The 17,633-nt window shown below is 35.7% G+C and overlaps 1 protein-coding gene across 2 annotated transcripts in view; it reads left to right on the top strand.

Annotated features, from left to right (window-relative positions):
- The window catches only part of HOMER2 (homer scaffold protein 2), a 148,151-nt gene that overhangs the window by 82,228 nt on the left and 48,290 nt on the right, over positions 1-17,633 (top strand). The window lies entirely within an intron of this gene.

The raw sequence follows: 17,633 nt of genomic DNA on the forward strand, positions 1-17,633 counted from the left end.
TAATGCTTCTATAGAAAGTAATTAAAACTATATGAAACTAGACCCAAAAATTATATAATCTATATTTCCAGCCCTAAACTCCATCATCAGTCCTTATGTCTTCTAGACATTTTCAGACTTAACCTGTGATCACATCAAACTGAAGATACTTAAAATGAAACCAGTCATTTCTAATCTTTCCACTCATTTTTGCAACAACAAAAAAGTACCTTTTCCTAATTCTCAATTTTCCTATTTCTGTGTTTTTTAGTCTATCAGACTTGAAAAGTGCAGTTATTATGGAATCCTGCTTCTCTTTTATCCAGTAACTACTTGGCTTATCCAATAACTCTCTTACCCAATAACTAAACCTCTTTTATTTTATCTTTTTTTATTTCTTATTACTACTACCATATTGTAAACCCTTACTATCTCATGCTTAGATTATTATAGAAATCTTCTAACTGGATATTTCCCCTTTATGTTACATTCAAATTCCACTTTATCTGTTATATGCTGTCAGATGAATCTTTCTATAACACTATTTAACACAATAAAACTTGAGCAGTCTGGATCAGGAAGAGTGAGCACATAGCAAGCATCATTGCAGGATGTGTTTTCCTCCTCAATCTGAGAATGGGATATTCTTGCAGTAAGTTATTTGAAGGTCTTTTTGGGTTAATAATAGATCCCAATCAATTGGAAAAAAATAAAATAAAATGTAAGATATTCCAGTCTACTGTTTGGTGATCTCTGCCTTAAGACAGATTCTTCAGTTACAGCAAGTTTCACTGCATGTCCTTGTACTCCTAAGGGATCTGAAAGAATGAATGAAGTATCCAATTATTGCTTACTGTGTGCAAAGCACCATTCCAAGTGCTGGGGATACAAATAGAAAAGCAAGACAGTCCCTACTCTCAGATTTCACTTAAATTCTTACAGACGAGACAACAAACATATGGAAGGTTTCCACTATAAGTCAAATGGAAAAGCCCCGTGGGTTCTTAGGTGGCAGTAGCAAAGCACCTGTTAATACCTCTTTCCTTAATGGTATTTCCACTGATAAAATCATATCAATTTCTAATGTAGGACTGTTTGACAATGCCAAGGACATTGGTGGCAAGAACTTTTTTTTCTGGGTTTCCAGTAGCTCTGACTATTAACGCTTGCCAGGCTTCATATACAGAGGTTGCCTTCCAGGATGCTGTCTGAGGACTCTGGGCTAGAAGCACTGCTCTTCCAGAGACTCTTGGGCTCAGTCCTGAGCTGTGTCCAAGAGGGACAGAGGGGAATCATGGTCACGAAGCTGCGTAGCCTAGCATGCGCTGCTTCTGCTCTCTCCCTCTCAGTATCTTGCTGCTTCAGCTAGGCTGGCTTGCCTGCCTGGCATTTGGCAGTTGGTTATCGTTGGTGTTGATAACTGGCCCCTTCTGCTCTGGAGTTATTTCTTCAGCTGTGACCTTGGGGACTGGTCCGGAGCAGGACTGGTGATCTGGGAGGTGCTGGATCTAGGGCTCGTGTGCGTGTTGGTGACAGTTGGTCAGCAGTTGTCAGTGCTGGTGATGAGAAATGTGTATTCCTTTTTACAGTGACTTGTCCCCTCAGTGATTGATGTGGGAGCTGGGCTAGGAGCAGATCTGGTGGTTTGGGTTTTATTGCTATCCCCAGGGCTCCTGGGCTCAAAGTCCTGGCCTATTTCCATGAAAGTCTAAAGAGAAATAAATGATGGTTAAAGCAGTGATGGTGGTGGTGATTTGATTTTCCTGGCTCGTGCTGCCTCTTGTTTCTCCCTCAGGGGACCTTGCTGCTTCGGCTTAGCTGACTGGCTCCTCAGTAGTCGCTTTCTCTGATGATGGCTTTGAGGACTGAGTTAGAAGCAAGGCCAGTAATCTGGGAGCTGCTGCTGCTACTCCCAGGGCTCCTGTGTCTACCTGACTGACTGTTGGCTTCACAACAAAAGCTGTGGAGTTGTGGCTGGAAGCAGTTCTGGTGATTTGGGAGACATTACCCTACGCTTCATTCTTGGGAAGAGCAGAGTCTATGCCCTCAAAGTACTTGTAAATGATGTTCCTTTTTTTGTTTGTTTCTTCTATGATGTTACTCTCCCTGTGATTTTCTATAACTTTCTTCTTTACATGTTATAAATCACAGAATCATATAGGTCAAGGAAACCTTAGAAAGAATCTAGCCTACTTTCTCATTTGAAAAACGAAAAAACTGAAGGCCATTGTTGATAAACTGACTTTTCCCAAGATCAGGTAGCTTAATTGTGGCAGCGCCAAATTTAAAACTCTTTCCTCCTTACTTTTTATTCCCCTTAAGCCATGCTGTATCTTGGATATATATAGAAATATTTCTTGATATTAGCTCTAATTTAATGTAATTTCATATGTGTGGATTTAAACTTTCATAAGCATTTAGAATTGGAATGAGCTGAATATGACCAACAAAAGGCAAATTACCTTTTTGGAAAAAAAACAAACGACAACTTTCTCTTGGGATTGTTGGCTAGCTATTAAACCCCAAATCATTTCACTTCTCTGTGATGTTGATCTTGAGCCCTCCTGGGGTATTACCTAACCATTTTGAAAAAGGGTAGTGACTCAAGATGGCCTACTTTCTTCCATTAACAGCTAATCCTGTTAGTTTATCTACTGCCCCTGAGATGAGTTTATACTTGTAATTTGGAGTGTTGTACTATCAAGGGATGTATTGGACTTAATTATAGATAAAAACTACTTTCCCAGAGAAAGTACTTCATCTTTGTTAGCTGAGCTATTAGTCTCTTGGTGAAGTGTTAGTGACACTATGAGTGTATAGTTAAGGGCCTTACATATAAAAAGAGGACGTAACAGGGTAAAAATGAGAAAACAGAGAAATCAGAGATAAAGGAAATCATCTTGAGATTTTACTAGTTAACTTGTTAGATGCCAGTAGAAAAGTAGTATACATTTCCAGGTCTAGCACAAGACTTAAAGGATAGCACTATTTGTATCTTAGTTCACTGGGAATAAGATTTGTTGTGTAGAACTGAAATCTGGACATTAGGAGTCATTGAGATAGTGATAGGCAGACATAGGATTGAACCCTAAACCTATAAAAACTTACTAAGGTACTCAGTGGAAGGGTCCTACTTTAATGAAGTTATATTTTTGATTAGTAGAAATGCTTAAATATAAGAGAAATACAAATCAAAACAACTGTGAGGTTTTACCTCATGCCCATCATTTTGGCAAAGATGACAGTAAAGGAAAAGGATGATTATTGGAAGGGCTAAGAGGATAGACATACTAATGTATTGTTGGGATACTATTGATTATGTCCAACCCTTCATGGAATATAATTTGGATTATCCTAAGAAAGTATATAAAATATTCTTGCTCTTTCCCCCAAGCATCTCATTCTTAGACATATTCTGGAGGAAGAAATGTCCTAAATACACTGAATTTCATGGAGTCATTTTTTTATAATAGTTCAGATCTGGAAATAAAGTACTTGTTCATTGAGTGAGAAATGGCTACATAAACTGAGGTACATGAAAGTAATGGCATAGTACTGTGTATTAAGAAATGATGAATAAAAAAATTCAGAGAAGTATGAAGAAAGTAATATAAATTGATGCAGTATAAAGTAAGCAGAACTAGGAAAAGTATATTGATTACAACAATATTATGGAAAGGAATAGAAAAGTGCAACTGCTCATTCTGTAATTATAATAATCAAGCTTTGGTTGTAGAGATGAGATGAGATAATATATTTCCCTCTTTTTAAGAAACGACTTTGATGACTAGACTCTAAACATTGCATTTAACATCAATTTTAGTTGATGACTTTTTTCCCATTTCTTTTAAAAAATTCTTTTTTAAGTGATATCCTTATGGAAAGGGAAGGACTATTTTCATAAGTGAAGATGAGGTAAAAACATAGAGTATCAATACAGCTTAAAAATGCATGCTAATTGTTATGTTTTACATAACTAATGGAGTAACGCTAGGTTAGGCACAAATGAACTGAAGCTTATTTTCTGTGATGATCTGTTCTCAAAGAGTGACAGATCCTTGAAATATATATGATCTGAAATGGAAGTGGCTTGGTTTTGTAGAGTAAATGAGGGATCTCAGAAAGACACCATACGTGCTCTATTGGTTCCCAGTGAAATGTTTCAAGTCCTGGAGGAGGACTTCCAGCATAATGGGTGGCTCCTCTATGGAATATTTATGGAAGAAAATAAACAAGAATCACATATGATAAGAAGGCAAAGATTGGTTGTAGTCTTTATTGACAGAGGGAATATCCACATTGATGAGATATATATCCATTGATGTATAATACTTGAAATTTCCAGTGTTTTACATTTGCTAAATATGTGATATGAAATTCATCCTATGATTTGATTCTCTCAACAGCCCTGTAATATAAATAGAATAAGTGTTTATCCCTTTTAGGCAAGGAGGTAAAACCATGGTTATATAGCCAATAAGAGGCAAAATCAGGATTCTGTTCAAAGTCTTCTGATGCAAGTCTAGTATTATTCCATTATAATCCACTCAAAATACACTTATTTTAAATGAATAGCGGGCCTAAAACCATTGAGAAGTTAGATATTTTGGTCTCTGTCCCGTCTTGAGACATGCAGAATCTCTAGTACTAGAAAGTTAAAAAGCCAGGATTCAGATGAAGAAATTAAAACCATTTCTAGTCATATGAAAAAGAGGCTCTAAATCACTATTGATCAGAGAAATACAAATTAAGATAACTCTGAGGTATCACTACATACCTCTCAGATTGGCTAAGATGACAAAAATGATGAATGTTGGAGGGGATGTGGGAAAACTGGGACACTAATACATTGTTAGTGGAGTTGTGAGCTCTGGAGAGCAATTTGGAAATATGCCCATAGGACTATCAGACTGCATAGTCTTTGATCCAGCATTATTTCTACTGAGCTTGTATTCCAAAGTGATTATAAAGGAAGGAAAGGAGCATGTGAAAAATGTTTGTGGCAGCCCTTTTTTTAAGTGGCAAAAAATTGGAAACTGAATGGATGCCCATCACTTGGAGAATGGCTGAATAAGTTATGATATATGAATGTTAAGGAATATTATTGTTCTATAAGAAATGATCAGCAGAATGATTGAAATCATCCTGATTTCAGATTCAGAGAGGCCTGGAGAGACTTACATGAACTGATACTAAGTGAAATGAACAGATCATTGTACATGGCAACAGCAAAATTATACAATGATTAATTCTGATGGATGTGGCTCTTTTCAATGATGAGATGATTCAGGCTAGTTCCAATAACCATCTATACTCAGATGACTGTGGGACTGAGTATGGATTACTCTTTTTGTTGTTGTTTACTTGTATTTTGTTTTCTTTCTCATTTTTTCCCTTTCTGATCTGATTTTTCTTGTGCAGCATATTTGTATATAGAAGAATTGCACATGTTTAACATTGAATTACTTGCTGTCTAGGGGAGAGGGTTGGGAGATGGAAGGAAAAAAATTTGGAACACAAGATTTTGTAAGGATGAATGTTGAAAATTATCCATGCATATATTTTGAAAATAAAAAGGCCAAGGAAGCATACAAATATATAGGCAAAGTCTGTCAGAGTTCAAAAATTAGGAAATAGTAACATGGATTATGTTGTGAGGATTTTGTTTGTTTGTGAGTATTTGAGGAATTTATCTATTTATACCACAGACTTGAAATGACCAACATCATTATTTACCTTACCCCTTTTCTACCTTAATAGATGATAGTCATACCTGGCCCCATCCTGTCCCCCGTCATCCTTGATGATGTCAGCATTGATGTTGGTAACCCATTAGTTATGTTGACCACATCCTCTTTAATGCTATTGCTCCTTTATCTTCACTTCAGAAATATCACATACAGGCATAGGCATATCATTGATCTCATGTTTAAGGTACTGGTTCACCTTCAAAATCTGGAGGTTCGTTATAGCTTTCTTTGATAACTTTCAACCTACCACCAGTCCAAAGACACTTTTATTGTTATTCTCCCTACTAAATTTGTTCTTGGTTACTGATTTCGCCTCTTTTACTGAGAAGGTGGCAGTTTCCTAACATATTGTTGCTTATCTTTCTCAATTCAACTAAGCAAAAAATTTTGAGTCTGTACAATGTGTACTTTATTGTTGTTCATTCATTTTCAGTTGTGTCCTTCTCAATATTCATTTTACCTGAGTCATAGCTTCCAAGAGACAGAAGCTTTGAAGTCACCTGGTCTAATCTTCCTGGTCTAATCCAATCTGATGCAGGAATCTTCTCTATAACTTCATAGGAACAGAATTTTTAAAACTTAAAGAGCATGCAATCTCCCCCCCTCCCCCTTCCTATTAAAGAAAAGAAAATGAAGGTCTAGAAAGTTTGCATGATTTCCTCAAGTTCATATAGGTGGTGAGCAAAGCTAAGATTGGGACCCTGATCCTTTGACTTCAAATCTAGTACTTCTAGCTATATCATTGATCCCCAAATCTCTCTATTAGATTGGATAACTTCAGAAGACAGGATTGTATTAGTCAGATCTATTCCTTTTTCTACATGTCGACCTTCAGTTATTTGAGCAATTACACAAGGTTCCCATCATCAATTTCTTCATTTACCCCTCACTTAAGATGGTCCAGAATCCCTCATAATCTTGTTGTAGACATCCTTTAATTTCTCAGGACTCTATTTCAGATATGATACCTAGAACAGAACAAATAAAATGTGATCATTTTGCTCAATGACTGATCAGTACTGAATCCACTGTTATACTTTGTGTTGTATACGTTATGGATGCAACCTCACATTAACATTTTTGTCAGATATTGTCTCTACTCTGGCCCATTTCACACATCTCTTTCCAACCAGAACTGGAATCCTGCCCCTGATCCTGGACTTTCAATGAGGGGTTTTCAACCTATGTTGCCCAGGACTAGGACCATGTTATTTATTAGCCATTTCCAAACCATGACACCCCTCCTTGATTTCTAGCACCTCTTTGTGCTTTATCTACCTATAAAAATGCAAACTAGTGTAAGGAGCTTTCTTTCTTGTTTATATTTGTGTCAATATGTAGAACAATGCCTAGAGCATAGTAGGTAGTTAATAATTTTTTATATATTCATATTATGCTATTAACTTTCATAATCTCTTTTGACTTGATTCTTTTCTTTACTATTAAATTGCTTTTTCTAAATTTACTAGACTTAATTCTCCCCAAATCCAGTGACTTTTTTTTTTTGACTTTTATTTATCTTAACATCTTTGTGATTGACATTGTTAACCAGCCCCTTCCTAGAAAGAAGTCACTTTGTGATTATAAATCATTTTAGTTTTCTTTCTACCCGCCCAATTGTATTCTTTCTGGGTTTTCTCCCAATCCCCTAATAGAGTAGGCTTCCCTCATGGTTCAGTCCTTTGTTTCTTTCTTTTTTTCTAGAGTCTCTTCCTCTGTAAGCTTTTCTATTCTGATTTTAGGGATTACTTTGATGATAATGATTTCCCCATCTGTACCTCTTGTTTAATAAATTCTAACTCTCCTTTGGGTATTTCCATATGGATGTTTTGCTATTGCTTGAAATATCTAAGTCTTTTTGAATCCACATTTCAGTACTTGAAGATTATCCACTAATTTTCAGAGCTTTCATTCTTGAATCCAACTCAATCCCACTGGATCTACTGAATGGCCCTAATAATCAGACTCTGCTACTGTTTCACATGCCATTCAGCCATCTAACCTAGTTTTCACTGATTTTTAGTCATTTGCATATGATTCTTTGTGACTCCCTTTTAGACAGAGATACTGGAATAATTTCATATTTCCTTTTCTAGCTCATTTTATAGGTGGGGTATTAAAGCAAAGAAAGTTAAGTGACTTGACCAGGATCGCATGACTAGTGAGTATCTGAGACTGGATTTGAACTGGGATCTAACTGATTCCAGGTCAGATGCTCTATTCACTGAGCCATTTTAGCTCCCTGGATACCTCTGCTCTGTAAGAGTTGCCTTCCCTTATTAGAGTATGAACAACTTGAGGGCAAGGTTGATTTTTTTTTTTTTTTAAATCTGTGTTTCCAATGCTTAGCAATTTCTGCAACATTAGTATTAAAATTTGGTACAAATCCTCATTAATACCTTTAATATACAATCATCATCAAATATTAATGGCTTTTTCATCACTAAATTTCTTTGATTTGTCCTATCCTTATTATTGCCATTGCTACACCCTTACTCTGGTCCCTGCCACTTCTGGGCTATTATGATGGCCCTGTATCCTGTCTTCCTTTCCCCTTCAGTCTTTCCCCACACCCATTTCTATTAGTAATTTGTTATAGTAAGTAACCTTCAGTAAAGGTTAGAGTTACTGCCAAGTGTGTGAGCCTCTGTCAGTGTGAATAGGAGCTTCTAATTTTTGTAGACAAACCAAACTTCCCCCCCCCCCCCAAAAAAAAAAAAAAAAAAAAAAAGCAATGGATGACTAACATTGCTGCTAACAATGGGGAGAGCTCAGGTGAAGCAAAGAAGTAGATTTGGAGTAAATGTGCATCGCTTTGTGTCTTTTCCCAGCATTCTACCTTGGGGCTTGACAATCAAAGGAGAGAAAGCAGCCTCTGGTTGTATTCCAAGTTTGAGCATGGTGGATTGGCATGATAAACCCAGAGAAAGATCAGGGCTTAGGATAGTCTAGGGGGTGGTGGTGAGATTAAGAACTAAAACTATAAACAGTGGAGGTTCAGCCAAGAAAGGAATATGTATGTGAGGGGACCAGAAAAAAGTAGGAATGATTATATGAAGGGGGGTATTGATTAGGTTATGTTTCAGTATTTGTTTTACATATATTCATAATATCATAGGATTTAGAACTCAAAAAAAGGTTAGATCATCTAAATCTACTTAAATTTATAGCCTTACCAGTGGAGCTTAGAGAGATTAAGTGCCTGTCTAGGGTTGCACAGGTAATATAATAAATAGCAGAATGAGGTTCTTTTTGAATAAATCTCATTTTCCTGGGATGGGAAGGTGGGGAAATGGCAGCCTATTTTTGGACCATTGAGCTCTATATCTTCCTAAAGTGAACACTTTGAAGAGCCCTCATTTGGATATATAAATTCTGGAATTAAAAAAGAAATCTGTCTCTTTGCTTTATAGACATATTTTGTATTCTGTTGCTTCACATATCACTTATATCATTTATGGCTCAGAATCATTACTGTGCTGAGAACATTTTTTCTTGTTGGTTATTAAAACACATCCTTCATGTTATGACCCAACAAGAAGAGACACTGAAGAGGTGATAGCTTAAAAAAAATCACTGAAATCTCACACCAGAACCAGCTCCCTGGATGAACAAATGCAGCAGTGAACAAAGCAGTTGACTTTATAAATAACTCTTCAGCTGCCATGGCCACTGACCATTAGAATAGCTGCAGCATTAACTTGCAGACTTTTTTAGCAGTTATGTAGGTATTTTCAAACGCCAGATACCTCTGGCAATGCAGCAGGAAAAAACAAAATACCTAATAACTTAAATAGTTGTTTCATTGAACAATGTGTCCTCCTTTAAACAGCTCCTTGGCTGTAAGTGATCCCCTCCCAGGTTTCAAAGCCTGAGCTAAAAATAGGAGGAAAAAAATAGAACTCAAAAAAAAATCACATTTATGTAGTATTTTGGCTTCACCATTCCATACCTCTTTCATACATACATGCATATATGTGTATTCGTTTATTTAATTTGATCCTCATGACAAAGGTTAGGGGTTAAAAGTATTATTATCCCCATTTCAATGTTAAGAAAAGTAAAGGCCAGGTTAAAAAAGGCAACTCATTCAGGCCCAGACCTAGTGTGTGCCAGAGAGGTGTCTGACTTCAAATATTCCTTTGATTATTTCACTCAAGTGTGAAATCTTCAAGTGACTTATTGCAAAAGATTTGAGTCAATGAGACAGGAAGGTATGCCTAATACAAGAAGCCAAATTCCTTTGAATAAATGTTATTTGAGGGACTCAGGAAAAATCCCAACCAAAACATTTGCCCTACTAGTTTCTAAAGCTTGAAATTCTACTATTAGGATTTTCTTCTTTCACCATTGTCCCTAATTAATATGCAAATACTCCTAGGAGCTGGGATACATTAAACCTTATAAGCTATTAATAGCTAGGCGTGCATTTGTCAAGACTTTTCTAAAGTGACAGATAGCTGCAATTGGAATTTTGTTTAGGGATAGGATGTAATAGGATGTAATATAGGGACTCAAATTGGGGATTCTTAAGTAACTAGGGAATGGCCTGAAGATAAAGAATACTAGAATAGGGGGAGGATCCAGGAGAAAGATGCTTATGTGAACTAGGAAAGTATCAGAGACAAACTACCATTAGGTTATTTAGAATTGACTCTATTGGTTATTATCAAGAAATATAGAGATGTGGTGGTTTCCATAATGGAAATAGGAAAGGTATTGAGGGGATCTAATTCTAGAGATCATAGATGTGGGTCTGGAAGGGACCTTAAGGTCATTTAATTCAGCCCTTTTTTTTTTTTTTACAAATGAGCAATCTGGCCCAGAGAGGCCAGTTCAGTTACACCACGTAGGAAGAGACAGAGCCAACATTCATGCTTGGGTCATGTACTGCCAAGATCAGCATAGGGGAATGAATTCAGCTTTGTGCGGTGTTGAATTTCAGGTAAGAGTTGGACATCCAAACGGAAATATTCTCCAGGCACTTGGATAGAGAGGGTCACCTATATATGGAAAGGAGGGCGTCAGCCTGTCTTGTCCATTTCCAGATCATTGACCCCTCCATTAGGTTCTCTTCATGTTTAATCTACATAACATGAACATATTTCTTGCTCCAACTATTGTCTTCTTCCAAAAAATAGCAACTCACTTTTACAGAGTGCTTTAAGGTTTGGCCAATACTTTCCTCACGAATATCATAGGAGGTGAATAATATAAATAGGACGGTTCCCAATTTATAGAAAAGGAAACTGAAGCTCTTAAGAGTTGAAACTACTTGCTCTTGTTCACATAGCTAATAAATATCTGAGGCAAATTTCATCCTAGCTATTCTGATTTTAAGCCTAATCATTCTCCCTATCCATCTCTACCGCCACTCCTTAAAAAAAGCTTCTTGGATTATAATTTTCATCTAATGCTTATAGAATGAAATCCTAGCTTGTTACCTTAGCATTCAAGACCCTCTACAATCACTTACCAATTCACTTTTCCAACCTTACTTCTTTCTTCCCAACATGAACATGCTGCCTGATATTATAGAAGCAATTGTATTTTATTGAATGTCTTATTTTCCCTCATTTTAATGGTAAGTAAACTGCCATTTTGACAGAAGACTGGTGCCTGAAAATCGAAAAAGGGTGTTCTTTTGGTGGAAATTCAGGCATCAAGGATAATAAGGAAAATATTTTGAAGTGAAGGTTGGCCCTGAATCACTCAGATCACACTGCTCAGATTTATTCATTATGTGTCTTGCTAAACTCCTTGACTATACGCTTGTGAATTATATCCTTTAAAAGGATATTCAGTTTACTTAAGAATTTAAATTCTCTTGGCATTTCCTCTGGTCCTAGCATAGACAATTTTTGTTTGATGGATTAATGAATTTGTTCTGGCTGTGACCGTGATCATTTAAGTTTACAGGTATCCTCCTTTGGTATTTTATTGATGTCTTTGAGATGAAAATGAGCTGCTTTCCCCCCATTCATTAAGTTGTTTTATGAGTGGGAGTCTCCTTAGTGCTGTAAGTTTTGAAAGCACTGATGCTAGTATATAATTTAGGATACTTCCAGAGTGGATATTATAGGCAATTCCCAGTTGGAATTTGGCTTCAGACTGATTCTGCTGCAAGCCTAATAAAACCCCCAAAATTCTCACAGCCTTTTCTTCAAATTGTGTCTTTGCTGATGAAGGTAACAGCACCTGCAGAGTCAAGATTTAGCCTGAAGATAGTCACTTTAATATGCCTGCTTGGAGGATAAATACTCCCTATTTAAAAACCTAAAATTTCTCAAAAAGTTCTTTGCATTTTGTCTTTTTTTTTTTTCGGGCAGTCTCTATCCTTTTATTTATACATTTTACAGAATTCACTGGTAATGATGACATAATCTGAACCTCTAGAGTGAAACTCCTGGCTGTAAATCTGGTGTAAATTACCCCATAATTTGCCATGAGAAGTGATTTCTTTTTTTCCAGATTGTATAAGAACTATTTATATAGTACAATGAACTATAAAGAACTCTTTATATAGCACAGTTTATATGAAGCACAATACCTTGGAGAGCCTGTCTCTTCATGTACTGCAAATAACTCGATGAGAGAAGATGCTCCAATATGGTTATTATGATTAAGCCTGACTTTTAACTATTCTTCATTGAAGTTATCATCTCATTTGTAGGCCTTCCATAAATCCTTCTACACAGTGTGTTGGATACTCCCCTCTGCCTTTTAATATCTGGGATTGTCCATCTCACATTTATTTTTTTTTCCTTTTTTTTTTCTTTTTAATAATAGTTTTTTATTTTCAAAATATATGTCAAGATAATTTTCAACATTCATCCTTGCAAAATCTTATTATAAATTTTTCTCCTTCTCCCCCCTCCCTCCTCTAGACAGCAAGTAATCCAATATTTTACATTTGTTTTCACTAGATGAAAAGCCCATTCTTTTGTTTTCTTTTCTGAATTTACATTTGCTAGATAGCATATTTTATGTTGCTGTTTGTGTACAATTATCTTTACTAATATCTACCATGTCTCTCATATATGTCCTGCTATTTACCATATTAACTATTTTTTTTAAACAATCCAAGTATTATTATTTTCTTGAGGCTGGGGTTAAGTGACTTGCCCAGGGTCACACAGCTAGGAAGTGTTAAGTGTCTGAGACCAGATTTGAACTCAGGTCCTCCTGAATTCAAGGCTGGTGCTCTATCCACTGCGCCACCTAGCTGCCCCAACTCCAAATATTATGATAGAAGCATTTTTATACTGATAAAAATATCAGGAAAAATGTCACCCTTTAGTTTGGCACCAGAATAAAAAATTTAAGCTCAATAAACTTTAATTTAGAACTTAAAAGCTTGCTTCTTAAGTCAGGATGACCTGGGTTCAAGTGCTTCCACTGAAACTCTGGATTCATAATCCTAGATAAGTCAGTTAGTCACTTGATCTCTCTAGGCAACTCTTTAACACAAAGATCTAAGTTTCCAATCAAGGCAGATTCTCTTTGGTAGAGTGAGGTTTATATATGTTTCAGCACTGAAGAACTTGACCTTTGTGGTGTTGAAGAAATTCCTTTATTAATCATTGAATTCAAGGTGCTCAGTTCAACTTCATGTATACTGTATTAGTGTGTACAGAGGAAGGAAGGGAAGGCATTTACCCCATTCTGCAATGAACTCAGAAGTCTGGTTTAAAAAATAAATATGCAACCCTTTGATCCAACAGTGTTATTACTGGGCTTATATCCCAAAGAGATCTTATAGAAGGGAAAGGGACCCGCATGTGCAAAATGTTTGTGGCAGCTTTTTTCATAGTGGCAAGAAACTGGAAATTGAATTGATGCCCATCAATTGGAGAATGGCTGAATAAACTGTGGTAAATGGAATATTATTGTTCTGTAAGAAATGACCAGCAGGATGATTTCAGAAAGGCCTGGAGAAACTTACATGAACTGATGCTGAGGGAAATGAGCAGGACCAGGAGATCATTATATACTTCAACAACAATATTACATGATGATCAATTCTGATGGACGTGGTCCTCTTCAACAATGAGATGAACCAAATCAGCTCCAATTATTCAATAACGAAGAGAACCAGCTACACCCAGGGAAAGAACTATGGGAAATGAGTGTGAACCACAACATTCCATTCCTTTTGTTTTCTCCGGTTGCATTTTTGTTTTCCTTCTCAGGTTATTTTTACCTTATTTCTTATTTTTCTTGTGCAGCAAAATAACTATATGGAAATGTATACATATAATGTGTTTAACATGTACTTTAACATTTTAAACATGTATTGGTCTACCTGCCATCTAGGGGAGGAGGTTGGGGGAAGGAGGGAAAAAGTTGGAACAGAAGGCTTTGCAAAGATCAGTGCTGAAAAATTAACCGTGCAAATATTGCATAAAAAATATGCAAAATAGGAAAGAATAGATGTTTTTCATTAGGGGCATCTAATGTCTAATGAATTTATTTTCCCTCTGCTTATAACTTCTCTGAGGCATGTAGGATGGTATATTTCAAGTGAGAAAATCCTAGCTTTGATAACCTCCTATCTCAGTGAACATGAGCAAATCAACTCTGTTTTCTGGCTCATCATTTCATCTGTATGATGGTAATAAGGATGATTATGGCTCACAATTAAATAACAAGCAAAATGTTTTACAAATATTATCTCATTTGATCTTCACTGCAACCCTCAAAGTAGATACTTTTATTATTGCCATTTTACAGATGTTGAAACTGAGGCTGAGGTTAAATGACTTTACTGGACTTACCCAACTATTTAGTGTCTACAAAATTTCAGCTGAGATCTTCCTGAATTCAATTCTAGTGCTCCTGATACCATGCCACTAAGCTACTTCTACAAAATCCTTCTTTGCCCAACAAATACCTGTGAAGTAGGTATGGATAGATAGTATATTACCCTCTACTTAGATCAGAGTTGTTATTAGGAAAGGATTAAGTAAATTGTAAAACTCTTGATGTTTGGCAAATTTTTAAGTGCCAGCTGTGTTCAAAACATTTTAAGTGATGAGAGATCTATATAGTTAAGCTTTAAGTAAATGTCTTAGATCATTTCCTTCTCAATAACTTCCTCTTATTTTCTTTGGTCTTTAGATATTTCTTCAATATTCAGCTTTGTATTTGCTCTGAGAATGAGTGAAAACATATGTATCGCCTTATCTATCATGAACCATTTTGTAAATTGCTTGAGAATTGCTTAGTGCTTTTTCATTGATTCCAGATTTGTTGACAAATTTCAGTTTGTCAGCTCAGCAGTCATTTTTTAGTTAGATTTTCTCACTCAAATGTACCTTCCTAATTTCAGTGATGTGGTCAACTAGTGTTGGTGTGTTTATGTTAACAGTGAATTCTTTAAAATGCCAGTTTTGTTCACATAAATCTAAAAAGATATTTGTCTTATTTTTCTTTTGATTGCTTAGTCGCTATGGTACTGAGAGCAGGACGGAAAAGAAAAAGACCACAAAACCAATCTGGAGTTTAGAGTGGGGAAATATAGGAAAGGGTAGGTGGTCTGTTGATTGTGCAATGAGAGGCAATGTGCGGCTCATCACCTTTGACACATCCAGATCCTGAGGTCAGAGCAGAAAATTTATCTTTCCTGTCATTGTCCCCAGGCAACTCCCTACAACTGTATTGCAGGAGGGTAGGAGATTTATATTGATACAAAGACTTTACTGGGAATTGCTTATTTCAATGAAATCTCAGAACTCATTTTAAAAATTTTGAGGAAGTGTTATGTTCATTAAATTCCACAGATCTTTATTAGTCCAGAAGAAAATCTAAAAATCTGAAATTTGGAAGGAAATTCAGAAATCATTAAATCCAATACATATCTGGGCAGTAGTCCTCTTTGCAATATTGTGCTCTTAAAAAACTCTTAATTTTTCTTTTAGAAAACTTGGCCTCATGTTGAACTGAATTCTGTTACTATCCACTTTCTTCCCATTGATCTTAGTTCTTTCCTCCATAGTAAACTAAATATCTACTAATGTAGATATATCATCTTTTAATTCTGGAAGATTTTATTCTGATAAACTAGTTGTTCTTCATGTTAAAGATTACTGATTTCTTCAACTATCTCTTCTATGTCTTTTCTACTCTTTTCCTGAGCCTTCTTCTGGACCTTCCCAGGATGATCAGTGTCTTCCTTGCAGCATCCAGAATTAAATACAGATAGGATGTGACCAGGGAAAATGTCCCTCATTTTGAGTATCACACTTCTTTGTATAAAGTATATGGTTAGCTTTTTTATTTATTTGTTTTTATACTAATTTAACACTGTTGATTCATACTGTATTTACTGTCCAGTATTATTTTCAAATCTTTCTTTAAAAAAAAAAAAAGTTTTGTATTGATGTCTTTTGTTTTTATGTCAACCACATTTCTGAATCTATCCTCTCTTTTGATTTTCCATATACCTGTCCTTTGTAAGAAAGATTATTTTTAAGTGGGTTTAAAATATTTGTATGGTTTTTAAATAGGCAGTTCAGCAAAACTAATTGATGTACTACTTGTGTCTAACAATATGTTCAATATGCTCTTGTAAGAGATGAAAATAACTGTTTCATGCCCATAGTTCCCCACTTTTGCAAATAGGAAATGGAGGTCAATGTTCTTAATTCTTCCCTGGAGCCAAATTTGGTCTTTATAATTTGGTCTATATAATTATACAATTATTCTGTTTCAAGAATTTTTTTTCTTCTTTCTATATTATCATAGTCCTCATACATATTTTTCCTTAATTCTATTTCACTTTGTATAATTTCACATGAATTTTTCCATGCTACTCTAAATTCTTCATATTTGCTATTAGGATATCTTTTATATTCATTTATATTTCCTTTATATTCATTTACTACAATTTGTTGTAGTAAAGTCGGAGATATTTTCATAGATGGGTATTTGTTTCTAGTTTTTAGATGGCTGCAAAAATGATGTGATATAACTGTTTTATGTATATATACATACATGCATACATATACATGTGCACATAAAACATCATTCTGTCTTTAATTTCCTTGAATATATATGAAACAAAGAACCTAGGTATTTTTCATATTAAATCTTTTCTAGCTACATATCCACCATCCTATATTTATAAAGATTATTTAAAAAAAAACAAACCTAAATGTAGGAAGTCAAATAAATTTAACTTCATTAAATTTTGTATTCCTCCAAAAGTTTCTGTTTTAAAGCTGCATTGTGGTGTGATTGTGGCCCTGCATTCTCTAAGGCTTTGCCAAAGGAGTATAAACTCTAGAAGGCTCTACTATGTTGGATATGTTTCAGGTGTGGTCCCAGCAATACTTCATGTCTGCTATCCAAATATCATCCTACCTAAATGGGCATATAAATTCTGTAGCCATAGCAATCTTTGAACCAAAGAAAAATCTAAAATGTTCCTACGATAGACCCAGATAGGTTTTCTGACTAATCATTCTTTCCTGTGTAGGCCATCTGTGCTTCAGATATTCTTTCTCTACTATGTGGTACCCTTCCTCTATCCTTGTGACTTTTCATGTTAGAAACTCTCAGATTCCTGGCCATTTAGACACTTTCTATGAGTCTCTGAGCTGCTGTGATTTATGGAATAATGGTGGATCTGTGAGTCCACCCAAGGAAGATGAATGTAGTGACCACAGTTTGGGTAATTATATACAAAGTTTGGGGAATGGCACCCCTCAGAATCATTGTGGACTCCTTTTATAATCCAAAGATCATTATGCCCATGACTACATCTTCTCTTCCCCTTTCTGGTTCCACTTTGGAGTTACCAAATGGCTGCTCCAAGTTGTTTTGGGGAGGGGATGCTACATGGAGAGAAGGACTTCACTAGTTTAAAAGCAGCTATTCATTGCTGCCTTGATGTTCTTTTTT

The sequence above is a fragment of the Sminthopsis crassicaudata genome, chromosome 2, assembly GCF_048593235.1.
Source record: "Sminthopsis crassicaudata isolate SCR6 chromosome 2, ASM4859323v1, whole genome shotgun sequence".
Classification (NCBI taxonomy): domain Eukaryota; kingdom Metazoa; phylum Chordata; class Mammalia; order Dasyuromorphia; family Dasyuridae; genus Sminthopsis; species Sminthopsis crassicaudata.